Source organism: Zingiber officinale, chromosome 9A (assembly GCF_018446385.1).
Source record: "Zingiber officinale cultivar Zhangliang chromosome 9A, Zo_v1.1, whole genome shotgun sequence".
Classification (NCBI taxonomy): domain Eukaryota; kingdom Viridiplantae; phylum Streptophyta; class Magnoliopsida; order Zingiberales; family Zingiberaceae; genus Zingiber; species Zingiber officinale.
This window is the reverse complement of record NC_056002.1, coordinates 15,005,313-15,027,122: the sequence shown is the minus strand read 5'-3', so window position 1 is coordinate 15,027,122 and position 21,810 is coordinate 15,005,313. Positions and strand designations below refer to the sequence as shown.

The following is a 21,810-nucleotide window of genomic DNA, read 5'->3' as shown; positions in this document are numbered from 1 at the left end:
ATGCTAAGTTATTTTCTTGTATTTATTTTTAGAAATTCATAAAGATGAACCTTATGTAATGATACACTATCTAGTGATCACATGACAGGTTTATAGAATGGAACAAGGATCAATTCCAGATAAAGTCGGTGTTAAAGTTAATGTGTTATCACTTAAGTTTACTCATCACTAAGGTTACTTGCCCCCTAAGTTTCTAAGGTTACTTGCCCCCTAAGTTGCTAGGTTACTTGCCCTCTAAGTTTCTTTCAAGTCTATATAAAGGCTTTGTAATCAAAAGTTTAAGAATCAAGAAAAATTATCTATTTCTCCTCAAGAGCTCTACCAAAATACTTACCAATTTCAACAGTTGGTATCAGAGCGTCCAGGTTCTACCAATCCAAATCCATGGCCAGCTCGAGTTTAACAAACATCAACCATCTCATTCCAGAGTTTAATGGCGAAGACTATGATTTCTGGTACGTGAAGATGAAGACCATCTTTCGATCTCTTAACCAATGGGAGATTGTGGAGAATGGAGTACAAGAGCCCGAGGAAGCCATTGCCCTCAATGAGGCCGGTCTGAAGAAATTAGAGAAGTCTCGACAAGCCGACGCAAGTGCTCTCTCAATCCTTCAAAGAGCAGTCACTAAGGCTATATTTCCCAGAATCATGCGAGCCAACACGGCTAAAGATGCGTGGGAGATCTTGCAGAGCGAATTTCAAGGAGATGTGAAAGTAAGAGCGATTAAGCTCCAATCACTACTCAAGGATTTCGAAAATGCCAAGATGCAGGAGAAAGAAACACTCATGGAATTCTCAACCAGAATCTTTGATCTGGTCAATATAATGAAATCTCATGGTGAAGATATTACAGATCAAAGGCTGGTACGCAAAATTCTCATCTGTCTTCCTGAGAAATATGATCCCATTATTGCCGTCATTGAAGAAACAAAGGACCTAACAACACTCACCGTTCAAGAAGTGATGGCGTCCCTAAAATCGTTCGAGCAAAGATTGTCCAGACATTCTGAGAAGCCAATAGAGGGTGCATTCCAATCAAAGCTCAAAATTGGTAACAACGAACGAGAAGGCCAATCACGATTTGGATGGAAATCAAGAGGACGAGGTGGACGTATCTCAAAAGGAAAAGGAAAAGACAACTCATCGAATTGCAGCAATTGCAATAAGCCAAATCACTCCGAGAAGGACTGTTGGTTCAAAGGTCAATCGAGATGCAAAATATGCAATCGATTTGGTCACCTCGCCAAAGATTGCCGAAATAGGAACACTTATCAGGCAAATCAAGTTGGAGAAAATCAAACAGCTGAGGAGACACATGGAACATTCTATGTATGTCACACGGCCACCAACAAGGAGCAAGGAAAATGGTTGCTGGACAGCGGATGTAGCAACCATATGACGCCGATCTCAGAAATTTTCTCTGAACTCGACATTAGCATCAATGCTCCTGTTCAGTTTGGAAACGGAGAGCAAACAAAGTCAAAAGGACTTGGGAAAATCGCCATCGAGACGAAGGAAGGACCGAGTTGCATCAACAATGTCTTGTGTGTGCCGAGCTTGAGTCAAAATTTACTCAGCCTCGGACAATTGGTGGAAAATGGGTACAAGCTCTGCTTCGATAACAATGAATGTGTTATATTTGACAGGAGAGATAAGTCAAAGGTGTTCACAAAGATCAAAATGGTCAATCGAAGCTTCGCTCTCAACATCAATTATGCCGACCTAAAAGCTCATCAAGCTTCTACCTCGGACTACCTGACATCAACCTTATGGCATCGACGACTCGGTCATCTCAATTTACAAAGCCTCAAAGAGTTATCTGGCAAGAGTATGGTGCAAGGACTTCCTCACATAGAAGGAAAGCAACATGTATGCGAAGGATGCGCGTTTGGAAAGCAACATCGATTACCTTTCCCAAAAGGAGTATCATGGAGAGCTAAAGAAAAGTTGGAACTTATCCACACCGACGTCTGCGGGCCGATGGACACCCTTTCTCATGCTCAGAATAGGTATTTCATTCTTTTCATCGACGATCACACTCGTATGACTTGGGTCTATTTCATGAGGCAGAAGTCCGAAGTATTCATGATATTCAAGAAGTTTAAGAATCTCGTCGAAAAACAGAGTGGATGCTTCATCAAAACCTTAAGAAGTGACAGAGGCAAAGAATACACTTCTAAAGAATTTCACAATTTTTGTGAAGATGAAGGAGTAGAAAGGCAACTAACGGTAAGGTACACCCCTCAACAAAATGGTGTTACCGAGAGGAAAAACCAGACAATCGTTGAAATGGCAAAATCAATGATGCACGAGAAAGGTTTACCCAAAATCTTCTGGGCTGAAGCAGTCTACACAGCCGTTTATTTATCTAATCGATGCCCAACCACAGCCATACCAAACAAGACTCCGTTTGAAGCATGGAGTGGTAGAAGACCATCGGTGAACCATCTCAAGGTATTCGGAAGCATTTGCTATTCTCAAATTCCAAAACAGAAACGAAGCAAACTTGACGAATCTAGCGAAAGATGTATTTTTGTCGGCTACAGCACCATGAGCAAAGGTTATAGACTATTTAACCTACAGCTGGGTCAAGTTATTATTAGCCGAGATGTTCAAGTTGATGAAAATGCTTTATGGAATTGGGAAGAAAACAAAGTTGAAAAGAAAGACATTCTGATCAGTACTGACAAAGAAGATGAAATTGAGCCAAGCACACCAGATTCAAGCTCAACTGATCCAACTTCATCAAACTCCTCATCCCCAAGCGCAACTCCAAAAAGGTACAGATCATTGAGCGATATATATGCTACATGCAATTATTGCTCAATTGAGCCTGAGAACTTTGCTGAAGCAATCAAAGAAGAACCATGGAAAAAAGCGATGGAGGAGGAAGTTCGTGTAATTGAAAAAAACCAGACATGGCAGCTCGTCGATAAACCAAGAGACAAAGAAGTTATAGGTGTTAAATGGATCTACAAAGTAAAGCACAACCCAGACGGATCCATTCAAAAACACAAAGCAAGACTTGTGGCCAAAGGATATTCTCAACAGCCTGGAATTGACTACGGGGAGATGTTTGCCCCAGTAGCTCGGCTAGACACAATCCGAACTATAATTGCATTCGCCGCCAGCAAAGGGTGGAAACTTTATCAGCTTGATGTCAAGTCAGCATTTCTCAATGGTGAATTGAAGGAAGAAGTGTATGTAGATCAACCTCAGGGTTTCATCCTCAAAGGAAAAGAAGAGAAAGTCTACAAACTTAAGAAAGCGCTATATGGACTTAAACAATCTCCTCGCGCTTGGTACAGTGAGATCGACAACTATTTCAACCGAACAAAATTCGAAAAGAGCAAGAGTGAACCAACTTTGTATGTCAAGCAGCAAGGTAATGATGTTCTTATAGTCACTCTTTATGTTGATGACCTAATTTTCACTGGAAGCAACGAGAAGATGATCGAAGAGTTCAAAGATGACATGGCTCAAAAGTATGAAATGAGCGATATGGGTCTACTTCGACATTTCTTGGGCATGGAGATCTACCAAGAAGAAGAGACAATCTTTATCTGCCAAAAGATATATGCAGAAAAGATTCTGAAGAAATTCAACATGCTGGGATGCAATCCTGTCTCTACACCACTCATTATGGGGGAGAAATTGAAAAAGGAAGATGGAGGAAAAGCAGCGGATGTCACTTATTACCGTAGCCTCATTGGTAATTTGTTATATCTCACAGCAACTAGACCTGATCTCATGTATGCTGCAAGTCTACTTTCAAGATTTATGCAGAGTCCGAGCCATTTTCATCTCGGTGCAGCAAAGCGGGTCTTACGATATGTTCAAGGGACAACTGACCTCGGTCTAAGCTTTCAGAAGAATCACGCACTTAATCTTGTCGGATATTGTGACAGTGATTTTGGTGGATCCTTAGATGACATGAAAAGCACTTCGGGGTACTGTTTCTCCTTTGGTTCAGCAATATTCTCATGGGTATCCAAGAAACAACAAAGTGTTGCACAATCGTCTGCGGAAGCCGAGTACATCTCAGCATCAGTAGCCACTTCACAAGCAATTTGGCTTCGAAAAATCTTGGCTGATCTCGGTCACCATCAGATTGAAGGAACCGTGCTACACTGCGACAACAAATCTGCAATCGCTATGGCTAAGAACCCAGTTCACCACAACCGAACTCGACATATAGCACTCAAGCATCATTTCATTCGACAGGCAATTGAAGATAAAGAAATTCAACTTGAGTTCTGTCGATCTGAGGAACAATTATCTGACATCTTCACAAAAGCACTTCCGAGAGAAAGATTTCAACAGCTCCGAGACAAACTTGGAATCCGACAACACATTAAGGGGGAGTGTTAAAGTTAATGTGTTATCACTTAAGTTTACTCATCACTAAGGTTACTTGCCCCCTAAGTTTCTAAGGTTACTTGCCCCCTAAGTTGGTAGGTTACTTGCCCCCTAAGTTTCTTTCAAGTCTATATAAAGGCTTTGAAATCAAAAGTTTAAGAATCAAGAAAAACTATCTATTTCTCCTCAAGAACTCTACCAAAATACTTACCAATTTCAACAGTCGGTCAAAATATCTTCTCATGTAATGACTTGTTTTGGTTTTACGATTTTACACCTTTCCAATAATGTAAGACAGTCGTAGGGGGCACTATATTAAGGGCTAAAATATTAGCATAAAAATACCTAAATCAGATACTCCATAACTATGCGCATAACTTTGTCCCCAATTCCGGTTGGCCTTACAATATTAAAACAGGACCAAGCACTGAGAATCTCATGATATTTTTAGTAATTATCTAGCAACAAACAGTGTAGTGATCGTCTAATAATAAACAGAACAGTTTATTAATTAAACAAGTCAGCACCATCAACTAGAAGGCCACGCAGAAGCGGCAGTCTTGAAGTAGCATTTCTCACTGTCCATACATAAAGGTGATAAACAAGCTATTCTAATAAAAAAAACATAATGAACAAACTTAAATAAACTCGAGAAATATGTAAGCACACATGCAGATGCATGCCTTGATCCAAATCCAGAGGTGAATTTGCTTTATGCCATTTTACTTGGTGGAGCAAGTCTTCAACTTCTGTTCTTGCACTTCTCCATGGCTCTTGGTGCTAAAATATATAGAAGATGATTCGGTCCGAAAACTGAGTCGGATGGATCGTCGGGTGAGGTGTCGAGAATGTTGACGAAGTCGTGATGTTCCGGAGGGAGGTGTGCTGAGATGACTCCCGTGTTGACCAAGTCTTCAGAAGTCCTCTAGTCAACGCTACCTGCAGCCAGCGACCGGGTTGACCCGGCCCCCGGTACCCCGATACTCGAGGCAGATCCGACGAATATATGAGTACAAGAGTAAGCCATGAAATAATGAAAATGCATATGAAACATGAACGAGGAACGTACCCTGTGTTAGGATCTCTTCGTACTCGGCTAGAGAGGGGGGTGTGAATAGCCGCCCCAAATTCTCGCGTTTCTTCCTACGATTAGGGTTAGCGCAGCGGAAAATACAATGTAGAAACGACAAAGAAAGAGATCAAACCTCAACGCATCGATGTAACGAGGTTCGGAGATGAAACTCCTACTCCTCGGCGTGTCCGTAAGGTGGACGAGCCCTATCAATCCGTCGGTGGATGAGTCCCCGGAAAACCGGCTAAATCAAACACTCCTTCTGGGTGGAGAAACCTCGCCACAAAGTCTCTTGCAACAGCAAGATAAGTGTACAAGAAATACAACAAGAAGCAAGAACAATAAGAATGTAAAAACACACACTATCTTGCCTTCGACTGGTTTCCGTTGACGAAGCAGCAACTTCACGGAACGATAGCAGCAGCTGACCAGCCGGGGAAGCTCACACGAAGCTTCACGAAGTAGAGAGCTCAGCAAAGCTCAAGCACAGCAAGAAGCAGGGGCAAAGAGAAGAAGAAGAAGAAGTTCAACAGTAGCTTCTCAACCTCTTTTATAACTCGCGAAGAAGATGAAGAAACTAGCTGCGTCAACGTTAGAACCCTCGACGGCCCGTGGACCGATCGTGAAGAGGCCTTGCTTCGCCCCGATCGTCCATGCATCGATCAGAACTTCCCGACGGTCGGGACCGATCGTGAAGAAGCTTGTTTGGCCCTCGATCGGTCCATGGACCGATCAGGGAACCTCCCGATCGGTCCATGACCGATCAGAATCTCGACGGCCTGGGACCGATCAGCCAGGCCGATCGGTCCCCGACCGATCGCCCCTCGCCGCCTCGCTCGCCGATCGACTCGACGGCCACCGACCTACGCTATCATACAAGATGCTATCGATAGCACGACGGCCACCGCACCGATCGAATATTCAGATCACCGGATCGATCACCGATCGATCCAGGCCCGCTCAAACCAAGTTCAAACCAACATCCGGTCTTGACTGTTGGTACATCATGCTTAGCATCCCGCCACCCTCGACCGCTAAGACTCTCCACCAAGTGTCCGATCCTCCACGACCCACTTGGACTTCCTCTTGTATCCGATCACCCCTCGATCTACTTGGACTTCCCAACACCGGATGTCCGATCACCCTCGATCCATCTGGATTTTCCTCGCCCGGCTTCACTCACTGTGACTTTCACCTAGCTTCACTCACTAGGGTTTTCACCGGCTTCACTCACCAGGATTTAACCGCCTCGCTTCACTCACCAGGATTTCCAACGCCCGGCTTCACTCACTGTGACTTTCCCAATGCCCGGCTTCACTCACCAGACTTCCACTTTCACCTAGCTTCACTCACTAGGATTTTCACCGCGCTTCACTCATTTCTTGCCCGGCTTCACTCACCGTGACTTCTCCGACCGCCTGCTTCACTCACTGACTTTCCGATCGCCTCGCTTCACTCACTGTGACTTCTCCGACCGCTCGGCTTCACTCACCGTGACTTTCCACACCGCCTAACATCCCAGTAGACTTTCCACCGCCTGGCTTCACTCACCAGATACTCACCGCTCGGCTTCACTCACCGTGACTTTCCACACCGCCTAACATCCTGCCAGACTCCCACCGCCCGGCTTCACTCACTGTGACTTTTCCTGCCAAGCCTCCTGCTGACTTCTCTCTCCATAGATTTTCGTGCCAAGTCTCCATACTTGACTTTTCCCGCCAAGTCTCCATACTTGACTTTTCAGTGCCAGCTCCCTGCTTGGACCTTTCCATGCCAAGTCTCCATACTTGGACTTTTCAGTCAACCAAGTCAACTGCCAACTACACCAATAATCTCCCAAACATCTATTCTTGTCCCATATCAAGAATAGAACTCCCTCACGAGTGTCAAACATCAACATGCAACTCAACTAGGTCAACCTTGACCTAAAGTTGCATCAACAATCTTCCCAAGTCAAACATCAAAATACAACTCGAGTCAAGTCAACTTGAGTCGGGTCAACCAGGTCAACCTTGACCTAAGGTTGCACCAACACCCTGGCCCAGGGGGGCGCCCTCGGATAGGACGCGGCTTGAGTTGTCGCGACCCGAAAGAGTAGATGATTCTGATCAGGCTGGATCTGACGGTGAAGAGTCGAACGAGGTGCAGAGCCAAAAGATGAGCTGCAGATCGGGAGATAATAACGACACGCAGGCCGGGAACAAGCACCGGTACGCAGGCCGGGATACGACACCAGCACGCAGGCCGGGACCCGAGATCGGCACACAGGCCGAGACATGAGATCGACGCACAGACCGAAACAATAGATCGACACGCAAGCCGGCATACGAGATCGGCACGCAGGCCGGCACACGAGATCGACACGCAGGCCGGGACGTTGGGTCAGCACGCAGGCCGGGACGCTAGGTCGGCACGCAGGCCAGGACGCTGGGTCGGCACGCAGGCCGGGACGCTGGGTCGGCACGCAGGCCGGAACCCGACACATATATAGGAGCTGCGCTAGGGTGGAATACAGTACACGAGCAAGATCGACGCAAGGTCAGAACACAATAACAGCATACAGACCGGGCACACAAACATTGCACACAGCTCAAAGGCATACGACGACGAGGAATTTGCCCCGTATAAGCGTCGGAGTCTGAAAGACGGCGACAACTAGCCATAGCGCGGAGGGGGCAGCGATTGCAACGTAGAGGCCTAGACTGTGGGGGTGAACAGTAGTGCCGGCAATGGCTCCGAACACTGCGACGTCGACACGAAGAAGGAGAAAGGGCTGTCGGCGCTCGTGATGGGGGTCATGGTGCGCACAGGGAGAAAAGAGGAGACGGCGGCTGGAAATCGCGATCGGCCAGAGAGGAAGGAGGAGAGGAGAAAAGGCGGTTGCCATCATCGGCGCTGGCGAGGAGAAGAAGGGCAGTCGCAAGTTTCTCCGATGGCGGAGATGGTGCTGCGTGAGGAGGGCAATGGCAGCGGCGCTAATCCAGTAGCGACGTTGCGAGGAGAAGAGGGAGATATTGCATGGTGGCGACGGCGAGACCCTCCGGCGAGGCAGCGTCAAAGGAGGGTGGCAGTGACGTCTCTCACGAGCTATGGTGGCACCGAAGAAGGGGAGAAGAAGGATGGCAGCATTGTGAGGCACTTCCAGCGAGAAGAAGAGAAGGAGAGGGGGCGTCGGCGTGTTGGTCCGATGGCGGCGCCACAAGGAGGACCGACGACCGGCGGCAGTATGGGTCGCGGGAAAGAGGAGGAGGAGAGAGGGTAGCCGGCGGTGAGGAGAAGAAGAGGAGCAGAGGTGAAGGTCGGCGGCCGGCGTCAGCGCCGGCTAGAAGCAGGAGAGGGAGGAAAACCCCTTTCTCTCTTCGCTGTTGGCAGCGCCAGACCACGAACCCAAACCTTCCCCCTCTCCTCTTCCCCCTATGCTACAGAAACCCTTAAGACCCCAAAAACCCCTCACCTCTCAAAAGACCAAAACGCCCCTCCCTTTCATCTTAATTTCTCCTATGCCCTCCTCCCAATATCCGTATCACAAGCCTCCCCTTCAAGTCTAGTCGAAGGAGGCGCAAGTCCGATTGACTAGACCAAGCCCAAAACCGAATCGCTACCGAACGCGAAATCAGATCACTGAGCTCGTCCTGTTACATCGAACGAGTAGCTGAGGCAATGCCGAGCAAGCGACTCCAATAAATTCAAGCGAGCGACAAGAAATCATGACCGGACAAATGGAGCGAAAAAATATCGACTTAGCACCGATAAATTACGACCGGGCTCTAGGGAGAAGGATCGACGAGCAAAGCAGCAAGTGCGGTCGAGAGAATGCCGAGCGAATAGACAAACGTACGACCGAGCGAGCGTAAATCGTGACCGGGCAATTAAGATAATGATGGACGCTCAAAGTCGTGAGCGCGACCGCGTGAGTGCCGACCGAGCAAGCGTACGACCGAGCGAGTATCGACTGAGCGGGTGCCTACCGAGCGAGTATCGAGTGAGCAAGCTAAGAATGGGCGAGCGAGGGCGAGCGAAGTCAAGTGCATAACCGAGGAAGCCCTTAAGTGATAGGTAGATCAACGTAAACCGAGTAGCCGAGCGATACCAGTGAGTAGTCGAGCCAACGGCCAAACAACAGCGATGAGCTAGACGTGAACGAAAAGTGCCGAGCAGAGCGACGAGTGAATCACGTGGGATGGGTGCCTGGCAGAATGGCGAGTGAGAGGTGCATGCCGACCTAGCAACCGCGGTGGGCGAAGCGTGCACGATGAGTGTCGAGCAGAGCGACGAAGCGTGCACGATGAGTGTTGAGCAGAACGGCGAGGGGGGCGGTGAACGTTGACCGGGCAACAGTGAAACGCGAATGATAAGTGCCGAGCAGAGCGGCGAGTAAAGTAAGTGGGATGGGTGCCGGGCAAAGCGGCCAGTGGAGCAAGTGGGATGGGTGTCGGGCAGAGCAGCAAGTGAGTGGAGTGATGAGTGCCGACTGAGCAACAGCGATGAGCGGAACGTGGGAGCCGAGTGTCGTGCAGAGCAGTGAGCAGAGTGAGTATAATGGGTGCCGGGCAGAGCGGCAAGTGAGCAGAGCGAGTGCGGTGAGTGTCAGGCAAAGCTGCGAGCAGAGCGATGAGTGCCGACCGAAAGGTCGTTGGGCGTGAGAGCAGAACTCACTTATAACTCGCACTGGGGCGAGAGTCTGGAGGTGTGAGAGCATAGTTCACTTATAACTCGCACCGGGGCGAGAGTCAGGGACCCCGACCGGGAGGTGCTCTGGAGGCCTGACCAGTACTCGATCTGGAGACTTGACCCAGAAACAATCTGAGGGCCTGACAAGGAAGCAACCTGGAGATCTGACCCAGCCTTGATATGAAGGTCTAACCCAGAAACAATCTGAAGGCCCGACAAAGAAGCAATCTGGAGGTCTGACCAGGAATTGATCTGAAGGTATGGCCAGGACTTGGTCTCTGGAAGACCGAATGGGCATTGGTCTGACCGCCTGACCGAGATATCATTAGTGATACTCCGATCCGAGACCAGGGGTAATACTCTGGTCCGAGACCAGTGGTAATAGCCCAACCCCGAACGGGGGAGGATAAGCCTTGAAGCCCATAGAAGCGAAACCTGTAGCAATATAAAGGGATAGAATCTTTATCATACCTTATGACAAAGTGATGCCAACCGACTGAGGATCCGTCTCGGTCCCTCAACTCCCGAATACCCGTGGAGCAAGGGGAGAAGAGAATAATCTGAGCCCTGACCGTCAAAAGTCTGGGACTACCGACCTGAAAGGTCGTTGGGCGTGAGAACAGAGCTCACTTTTAATTCTCGCATGGGAGCCGACCTGAAAGGTCGTTGGGCGTGAGAGCAGAGCCCACTTATAACTCGCACTGAGGCGAGAGTCTGGGGCTACCGACCTAAAAGGTCGTTGGGCGTGAGAACAGAGCTCACTTTTAATTCTCGCATGGGAGCCGACCTGAAAGGTCGTTGGGCGTGAGAGCAGAGCTCACTTATAACTCGCACTGAGGCGAGAGTCTGGGGCTACCGACCTGAAAGGTCGTTGGGCGTGAGAACAGAGCTCACTTTTAATTCTCGCATGGGAGCCGACCTGAAAGGTCGTTGGGCGTGAGAGCAGAGCTCACTTATAACTCGTGACCGAGGCGAGAGTCTGGGGCACCGACCGAAGGTCGCTGGGCGTGAGAACAGAGCTCACTTTTAATTTGCACTGGGGCGAGAAGGTCGTGAGAGCAGAGCTCACTTATAACTCGTGACCGAGGCGAGAGTTCTGGGCTACCGACCTGCAAGGTCGTTGGGCGTGAGAACAGAGCTCACTTTTAATTCTCGCATGGGAGCCGACCTGAAAGGTCGTTGGGCGTGAGAGCAAAGCTCACTTATAACTCGCACTGAGGCGAGAGTCTAGGATACTCCGGTCCGAGACCGGTGGCGATGGCGCTGGTCCGAGACCAGTAATAATACTCCGGTCCGAGACCGGTGGCGATGGCGCTGGTCCGAGACCAGTAATAATACTCCGGTCCGAGACCGGTGGCGATGGCGCTGGTCCGAGACCAGTAATAATACTCCGGTCCGAGACCGGTGACGATGGCGCTGGTCCAAGACCAATAATGATACTCCGGTCCGAGACCGGTGCCGATGGCGCTGGTCCGAGACCAATAATAATACTCCGGTTCGAGACCGGTGGCGATAACTCGACCCCGAACGGGGGAGATAAGAAATCCAATAAGCTGGTCTGAGACCAGTGACTATCGCTCAACCCCAAACGGGGGAAATATGAAATCCAATAAGCTGGTCTGAGACCAGTGACTATCGCTCAACCCCGAACGGGGGAAATATGAAATCCAATAAGCTGGTCTGAGACCAGTGAAAACCACTCAACCCCGAACGAGGAAGGATAAGCTTTGAAGCTAGTAAAAGCGAAGCCTTGAGCAGCATGAGGAAATAAAGCTTATGTCATACCTGACAGCGGTGTGATGCCAACCGACTGTGGATCTGTCTCGATCCCTCAGCTCCCGAATACCCGTGGAGCGAGGGGAGAAGATGATAATACGAGCCTTGACCGTCATGAGCCTTGACCGTCAAAGAGAATGAAATATATGGTAATATAGGGGAGTAGAGTTCATAAAAGTAGAGGCAAGCATAGCACCGTGGGTGAAGGAAACAGAGCCTGTAGACATAAGAAGATGCAGAACAGGTGGAGAATACAGAGCATATCATAGAAATAAGGTGAAACGCCTATGACAGTAAGAGGATGCAGAGCCCCATGGCGAAGGGTGCAGAGCCTATAACACACATGATCGGGGAGTTAGACCCTTGGTCCCTGATCGAAGAGTAAGGTCCCTAGTCTGTAATCAAAGCGCGAGACCCCTAGGTCCTGATCGGGAGGTGATACTGCACGTCTATGCTCGGGGAGCTGTGTCCCAAGTGTATGAGTGGGGAGCTGTGCCCCTAGAGCATGAGCGGGGAGCTGTGTCCCAAGTGTATGAGCGGGGAGCTGGGCCCTTAGTGTCCGATCAGAAATTGAAGGCTCTAGTCTTTGATCAAGGAACTAGGCTCTAACTCTTTTATCAGGGAAATATATCAGTTCCTATAATCGTAAAAATGAAGCAGAGCTTGTAGCGTACCTGATCTGTCAGCCAGACCAACCGGCTAAGGATTTGTCTCGATCCCTTAACTCCCAAATACCCGTGGAGTCAGGAAAAAACATAACGGAAAAACTAACCTGTCAGCCAGCTGAAGCTTCACTCGATCCCTCGACTCCCGAATCCCGGTGGAGTGAGGGTAGAAAATAATATGTGTATCGAGATCCTCCGGGATTGTGATAATAGCAGAGAACCTCCCGACGTCGTCCATCTTCACGTTCCAGAACAGGCTGTTGTGTTCCCACAGACGACGCCAAATTTGATCCGGTCCAGAAGCTGAGTCGGATGGACCGTCAGGTGAGGTGTCAAGAATGTTGACGAAGTCGCGACGTTCCGGAGGGGGGTGTGCTGAGATGACTCCCGTGTTGACCAAGTCTTCAGAAGTCCTCTAGTCAACGCTACCTACAGCCAACGACCGGGTTGACCCGGCCCTCGGTACCCCGATACTCGAGGCAGATCCGACGAATATATGAGTACAAGACTAAGCCATGAAATAATGAAAATGCATATGAAACATGAACGAGGAACGTACCCTGGCCCAGGGGGGCGCCCTCGGATAGGACGCGGCTTGAGTTGTCGCGACCCGAAAGAATAGATGATTCTGATCAGGCTGGATCTGACGGTGAAGAGCCGAACGAGGTGCAGAGCCGAAAGATGAGCTGCAGATCGGGAGATAATAACGACACGCAGGCCGGAACAAGCACCGGTACGCAGGCCGGGATACGACACCAGCACGCAGGCCGGGACCCGAGATCGGCACACAGGCCGAGACATGAGATCGGCGCACAGACCGAAACAATAGATCGACATGCAGGCCGGCACACGAGATCGGCACGCAGGCTGGCACATGAGATCGGCACGCAGGCCGGGACGTTGGGTCAGCACGCAGGCCGGGACGCTGGATCGGCACGCAGGCCGGGACGCTGGATCGGCACGCAGGCCGGGACGCTGGGTCGGCACGCAGGCCGGGACGCTGGGTCGGCACGCAGGCCGGGACGCTGGGTCGGCACGCAGGCCGGGACGCTGGGTCGGCACGCAGGCCGGGACGCTGGGTCGGCACGCAGGCCGGGACGCTGGGTCGGCACGCAGGCCGGGACGCTGGGTCGGCACACAGGCCGGAACCCGACACATATATAGGAGCCGCGCTAGGGTGGAATACAGTACACGAGCAAGGTCGGCGCAAGGTCAGAACACAATAACAGCATACAGACCGGGCACACAAACATGGCACACAGCTCAAAGGCATACGACGACGAGGAAACTGCCCCGTATAAGCGTCGGAGTCTGAAAGACGGCGACAACTAGCCATAGCGCGGAGGGGCAGCGATTGCAACGTGGAGGCCTAGACTATGGGGGTGAACAGTAATGCCGGCAACGGCTCCGAACACTGCGACGTCGACACGGAGAAGGAGAAAAGGCTACCGGCGCTCATGATGGGGGTCATGGTGCGCACAGGGAGAAAAGAGGAGACGGCGGCTGGAAATCGCGGTCGGCCAGAGAGGAAGGAGGAGAGGAGAAAAGGCGGTTGCCATCATCGGCGTTGGCGAGGAGAAGAAGGGCAGTCGCAAGTTTCTCCGGCGGCGGAGATGGTGCTGCGTGAGGAGGGCAATGGCAGCGGCGCTAATCCAGTAGCGACGTTGCGAGGAGAAGAGGGAGATATTGCATGGTGGCGACGGCGAGACCCTCCGGCGAGGCAGCGTCAAAGGAGGGTGGCAGTGACGTCTCTCACGAGCTGTGGTGGCACCGAAGAAGGGGAGAAGAAGGATGGCAGCATTGTGAGGCACTTCCAGCGAGAAGAAGAGAAGGAGAGGGGGCGTCGGCGTGTTGGTCCGATGGCGGCGCCGCAAGGAGGACCGACGACCGGCGGCGGTATGGGTCGCGGGAAAGAGGAGGAGGAGAGAGGGTAGCCGACGGTGAGGAGAAGAAGAGGAGCAAAGGTGAAGGCCGGCGGCCGGCTAGAAGCAGGAGAGGGAGGAAAACCCCTTTCTCTCTTCGCTGTTGGCGGCGCCAGACCAGGAACCCAAACCTTCCCCCTCTCCTCTTCCCCCTATGCTACAGCAACCCTTAAGACCCTAAAATCCCCTCACCTCTCAAAAGACCAAAACGCCCCTCCCTTTCATCTTAATTTCTCCTATGCCCTCCTCCCAATATCCGTATCAGAAGAGAACAAGATTAAATTTCTCTGATATATTGAATGTTTTTAATAGAAGCAGGCATAGAATTAGGAGTTGATTGGTTCGGAGATTCATAACAAAGATACAAACCAATCCCAATGGCTTCGGATCCCTTCATGGTACGCAAACGTTTGCACGAGTCAACAAACATCCTGGATTTTAATTGTTTTGATACAAAGTAAATGATGATACGGATTTAAGAAATCATAATGGTAGTTTAAATTTCTGAATGTGAAAGTTGATGAGAGAAGCTTACTACGCAAGCGTTTGCACGAGTCAACAAACATCTTGGATTATAATTGTTTTGATACAAAGTAAATGATGATACAGATTTAAGAAATCATAATGGTAGTTTAAATTTCTGAAAGTTGATGAGAGAAGCTTACTCCCATGGATCACCAACAAGCATCCAATCTCCATCCTTGTCTTCATAGGTCGGCCTACATTGTGTACACTGATATGGCTACAGAATTAGCCACAAATTAAACAGATTCCTGGACAATCTCATGTGGGGAACAATTTGCACTTCCTCTCCCATGGCATGTCCCAAGTTAAAATCCATTGATGGTGATTGCTCAATTAAGATAATTAAGGGGTACCCTACTGTATGCACGCATACCAGTGCTGGTGGTGAAGGAGCTGAACATCTTCTGCAGGGCCATGGAGAGCTCTTGGTAGCTCCTGTACATCTTCAGGTCCGTCCCACCTTGCGCAGGTACGGTGCACCATCCATGCTCACCTTCACAAAGGCAGCCGGCGAGTTACCGCTGGTGTCCATGTTGTCGCCGACATGCTTCTCAGAGTGAACAGAGAGGATGTTCTTCCTGAAGGATCTCACTGGCAGCCAACCCACAGCCTGTGCCCTGATAATTGCATTCTAATAGTGTTAGAGCATAACTGAAGTGAAACTTTGGTGATCATACAAATCAAAATAACTCCGAGAATAGGAAATTTTCAGGGGTGTATTCAACAAAGAGATTGAATGACTTTCACTAACTCTTTTTTTTAACGATAGACTTTTGTAAAATTAATAACTTTTTATTTTTTATAGAATCTGACATAGTTGCGAAAAAAATTTCATGGAGTTATATAGACTTTTTTTTTGCAAGATTTCTACGGACATTTATAAACTTTTTCATGAAAACTTATGGATTTACATGAAAGCAAAATTCTAAATTTCATTACTGCCAATATTATAAACATCGCTCCACATTCGATTCGCTATTATATCTCTCTATGCATTAGCATTTGCTCATTGTTATTCTTGAGTATCAAATAATTGATCAAAGCAATCAACACCAAGAACTTGTTCTAGCAAGGATGATGAAGCTTCATTATCTGATTCAACTAGAAATTCATCAGAATGATACTCCTTGCGAAGAAAATTATGCAATTCGGGGCAATCCAAAATAAGCTCAACTTGTGTAGTATATGAAAATTGAGAAATTGTTTTGAATATTTTAAATCATGATTTAAATATTTTAAATACCCTCTCAATGACATTTTTCAAGGAGGCATAACAAAGATTAAACAACTCTTTCTCATTTCCTAGGTTGACGACCTTGGCCAGTGAATTCCTGGAGATGATATTAGACACCTTGAAATGGAGCCAAAAGGTAAAACGTTAGGGATCCTCTTTCTGTTTAAGGATAAATCCACGGCTACGAAAAGGTAAAATAGTCAGCGTCGCAGCAGAAAAGGAAAAAGAATGATTCAAAAAAAAATCATTAAAAACATACCTTTAAAATTTAACAGTGAAAACCCTCAATTGTCTAGTTTCTTGGAGAGCAAAGAACGTCTCGTCTTGTGAGAGAAGAAAAGAGAGACGTGTAGGGTTAAGGTGGTGTATTCAATATTGGAAAAGCATAGGCGATCATGATATCGCGCGATATTTATCTTCGAATAAAATTTAAAATACCTAATTAAATTAATTTTTTTAATAAAATATAAATAGTATACTTGTCGATAATTTTTATTTTTTAACTTTTTACACTTTGGCTTCGTTTGGCTAAAAAGACAAAAAGATAAAAACGATCTTTTTGGCTTGGTTTGTCGATAAAAATGGTCGACGTAGTTATTCTGGAGACCATTGAAGAACTTGCCACAGTTTTTGTTCATCAAAAGCATGCGCTCATTCAGTTCTAAATAAAGTCAAAGCGTTCTTCTACGAAACTACACTGACAGCCGGCAAAAATTTACACCAGTCTCTCAAGCTCCATGGAGGCGTTATTGTAGTCCCCTCGGATGAGTCTAGTGACTAGCGCATGAGATGTTGTCACCATGAGGTCTGGGGTTCGAATCTCAGCAAAGCTGAGGTAAATACCTCCCTTATGTGATAGTCACTATTCCAAAGGCTAGTAACCGTCCGTGATTTACCTCTTCCATGTTGACCCTGGGATGAATTAACGGGGTGCAAGGACAAACATATTTATCTTTTGTCACCATGGAGACGTTATTGGAAGTACTCTGTAGCCAGGCTTCTCCGTTGCATGCAAATATCCATCCTCAACAATTGACGATTACTTAATAAATTGTTCAAAGTTTGGTCCATTGGACTAGAATCTTATGTCCATTTTTCATGGTGCATGCCGAAGCTTTTGACCTTTGATGTTGCTTGCACAATAGTGTGCCCTGTATTGTTACTACCGCCATTGTAGTTGTTGTTTCCTTGTTGGTTTTTTTTTCTGCAATGCTTTCTCAGGAAAATATTTGATATCATCATGTGCTTTATAGAAGTCTCAAGGCGAGGAGAAGATTTTTTATTTTATTTTTTAAGCTGTACCATGTGTTTTGGAGAGTTCTTATTGATTAAAATTTGTATTCAAGAAATTCTAAAAGAATCCATGAAAATCTATTAAAACATTGGATACTAAAAAATTTTCATAGAATTTTAAAAAGTCAAGTTTGAATACCACATGACTTTTAAAAATCTACAAAAATCTAATTTGGATACCATTAGATTTCTATAGAGTTTATAAAAATCTAGATTGAATACACCTAGACTTTTAAAATCCATAAAAATCATTCAAAATAATTAAAAGTCCAACATTGAATACACCCTCTTTGTTTATAGCTGAAGTACAACTTTTGTTTCAAATGTTAAGTTCACCAACTTTCTATTTCAACTGAATGTGTGAATAAAAAAATCTCTTAACTGGCTAATTCTGTGTGAATTTAGAACTAAATGTTGTTGTTAGTGAATTAAGGTGTAAGGCCGCCTAAAAGAAAAGGAAACTTCATTTATTCAAAAGATGAAAAAAAAAAATGCTAACAAATTTCTATATGGGTTGAAAGAGAATAGGACAAATTTCATGCTCATAATTAATAAAAGATTAAGGAGGTGTTTGGTTCTTCCATAGGAATAGGAATCGGAATAGGAATCATTGTATTGTGGAATGAGAATGGGTATGAGTATGGATATCACTTTTAAAAGTAATGTTTGGTTAGTTACATATTTTTTATCGGAATAAATCAAAATTTCCTTTTTTACCCTTAAAGGAAAATAAGAGAAAAAATTAGATGTGAAAGAAAGATGAATGTGAGAGAAAAATATGATGAAAGAGAAAGTGTGATGAGAAAGAATGAAGAGAGAGAAAGTGTGATAGGAGAAAGCATGATGAGAGAAGATGAGAGAGAAAGTATGATGAGAGAGGATGAAGAGAGAGAAAATATAATGAGAAAAAATGAGGAGAGAGTGTGTGATGAGAGAGATTGAGGAGAGAGAAAGTATGGTGAGAGAAAAAGTGTGATGAAAAAAAAGAGAATAGTGAGTGTGATGGGAGATATTGAGGAGAGAGAAAGTATGATGAGGGAGAAAGTATGATGAGAGACAAAGTGTGTTGAGGGAAAAAAGGAGGGAGTGTGACAAGAGAGATTGAGGAGAGAGAAAGTGTGATGAGAGTGAAAGTGTGATGAGAAAAAAAAGAGAAAAGAAAGTGTGATGGGAGAGATTAAGGAGAGAGAAAGTATGATGAGAAAAAAAGAAGAAAGAGAGTGTGATGGATGAGATTAAGGAGAGATAAAGTATGATAAAAGAGAAAGTACAATGAGAAAAAAAGAGGAAAGAGAGTGTGATAAGAGAGATTAAGGAGAGAAAAAGTGTATGATAAAATGATGAGAGAAAATATGATGAGAGAGAACAAGGAGAGAGAAGTGATATAAAAGAAAAAATAAATAAATATATTTTGATATTTGATATTAAGGGAGAAAATTTTAGTTTTAGGTCAAGGGTATTTTTGGAATAAGGAAATATTTTGATTGATGAAAATAAGGTAATAGCTTATTGAAGGGGAGGTACATGGGAATGAGTTATTATCCAATTTCAAGGATTCATTCCCTTATTTGTATTCCTATTCCTATAATCCAAATATTAACAATGACAATTAATGATTCTCATTCTCATTCTCTACTCCTATTCCCCTAAACCAAACACCCCCTAAATAATTATAATTAAAGCTTAAAAAATGTAGCCGATCATATTCCCCGAAGCACGAAGCATAGGTTATATACACAAAGATGAGATAAATCATGCAAAAAGCATGAATTGTATCACAAATTATAGTAACACAAGCAAGATTTAAACATTTGATCTAATCGGCATAAAATCAAGCGTACTTGGGCGCAGATGGCTTTTCCGGGTGGACGTCGCCGTCGCTGCCCCACGAGGCAATGTTCATTGGGTTCGGCGTCTTCTTCACTATATTGTCGAAAGATTCCAAGGCGACCTCCGATTCCCCCACGTCAGATGGCATCTGAAGCTTTAGATCAATGGTTTCCTCGAATCCCCTCTTATTCGCGCCCTCGCCTTCCCCTCCGCTGGGCAACTCCAATCCCAAGCGCAACTCCGTCTCCTCCAACCCCAATCCACTCTCCATTCTGCCTATGATCACTCCACCGTGATCTCAAATCTCGAAAACCTCTTCTTCTACTCTCAAATTTGCTGCTTTAGCTTCGATCACTACTCTCGCATGCCAATATAAGAATAGAACTATAGAAGCTTGGATCTCGAGCATTTTTTTTACTTAAAAAACTCTAGAACAAATAAATGGACTCACCCTCACAATCATTGTTAGAAATATGTAGGACCTGATACAATGGCGAGGAAGAAGAAAAAGAGATGTATTGGCACGGAAAAGTAAAAGAGATGTATTGGAATGGAAATGCATTGCTTGTTGATGAAGAAATGGAGCCTATAAATAAACTTTACATGGGAACTTTTCAAACTCTATCTCCTATAAAGTAGAATCAATAGATAAGAATCAAAAGACTCGAACAAATTAAAAATGACTAACACCTAAAGACTTGGACAATGGCTAAAACTTTCAATAAATAAGATATTTTAAATCTTAACACTCTCTCTTAAACTGAAATCTGAAGAAATCGGTTTAAAAGAAAAGTAGCAGTGTGTGAACAAACTCCAAGTAGACCACGCAACCTTACGAATGTAGCTGACTTGAGCGGCTTGGTCTGTATATCTGCAACTTGATCTTCACTTTAACAATAAACCAGTTTGATTGTTCCGTCATTGTTGAGATCTCTTAAAAAATAATACTTCACATCGATATGTTTGCTTCTGTCGTATAGCACAGGATTCTTAGAGAGTTTGATTGATGAGTTGTTGTCACAAAAAACTGTAGTAGCTTCAACTTGTTTGAACTGAAACTCTTCAAGAATTCTTCTCAACCAGATAGCTTGACAAGCACAAGTTGTTACAGCAATAAATTTAGCTTCTGTAGTTGACAGGAAGACAATTGGTTGCTTCTTAGAAGACCATGATACGGTCCCTGTGCCCAACATAAAAACATAGTCTGAAGTGCTTCTTCTATCATCTTGATCTCTTGCATAATCACTGTTAGTAAACCTGAATAACTCTAACTTTTCACCCTTCCTGAAGAATAGCCCAAAATCTTTAGTTCCTTGTAAGTAACGAAGGATTGTCTTGGCAGCTAACAAATGTATTTCTGTTGGATTTTCCATGTATCTGCTTATTAAACTCACATAATACATTATGTCTGGCCTTGTCGCAGTTAAATACATTAAATTACCAATAATTTGTTTGTAAATTGTACTGTCGACCTTCTTCCCTTTATGATCTTTGTTTAGCTTCAAGCCAAACTCAGTTGGAGTGCTTACAGGACTGTAATCCTTCATTTGAAACTTGTTTAAAATTTCTTGCGCATATTTCTTTTGAGAAATAAAAATTCCATTAGTTGATTATACTACTTCTATGCCAAGGAAGTAATGCATCATACCAAGATCAGACATTTCAAATTCAACCATCATAGATTTCTTGAATTCTTTAAACATGGCATCATCAGTTCCAATAAATATAAGATCATCTACATATAAGCAGATAATGAGTAGTTTCCCCTGTTCTCCAATTTTAACAAAAAGTGTGTGTTCATATAGAGATTTGTGAAAGCCTTCTTTAAGAAAATATGCCTCAATGCGACTATACCAAGCTCGTGGAGCTTGTTTTAATTCATAAAGGGCTTTCTTTAACCTATATACTTTATGCTCATTTCCGATCTTAATATGACCAAGGGGGTGTTCAACAAATACCTATTCCTCCAAGTTTCCATGAAAGAACGTCGATTTGACATCTAGCTGGTAAATAGACCATGAGTTCTGTGCCACCAATGCGATCACCAATCTGATTGTGTCATGTCTTGCAATGAGAGCAAAAACTTCTGTATAATCGACTCCATATTCTTGCTTATATTCCTTAGCTACTAAACGCGCCTTATACTTGTCAACTTCACCATTTTCTTTTAGCTTTGTTTTGAAGACTCACTTTACACCAATGGTTTTGTGCCCTTTCGGAAGATCAGTCAACTCCCAAGTATCATTTCTTTCAATGGCTTCAATTTCATCATCCATCGCCTTACGACATTTTGCATCTTTGACGGCATTTTCAAAAGTTGTAGGATCACAACATGAAAATAAGGCAAAATGAGTGATTAGATCTTCAATTTCTGTTACCTCATAGTCTTCCATCCATGCAGGCCTTCTTCGAATACGACGAAGAGATTGAACTGTTGTATTAGTAGCTTCTGCTGATATTGGC

The 21,810-nt window shown here is 45.6% G+C and overlaps 1 pseudogene; it reads right to left on the bottom strand.

Moving 5' to 3' along the window:
- Positions 1 to 4,888: 4,888 nt before the first annotated feature.
- On the bottom strand, positions 4,889 to 19,618 carry LOC122018879 (annotated as a pseudogene).
- Between the last annotated feature and the right edge of the window lie 2,192 nt (positions 19,619 to 21,810).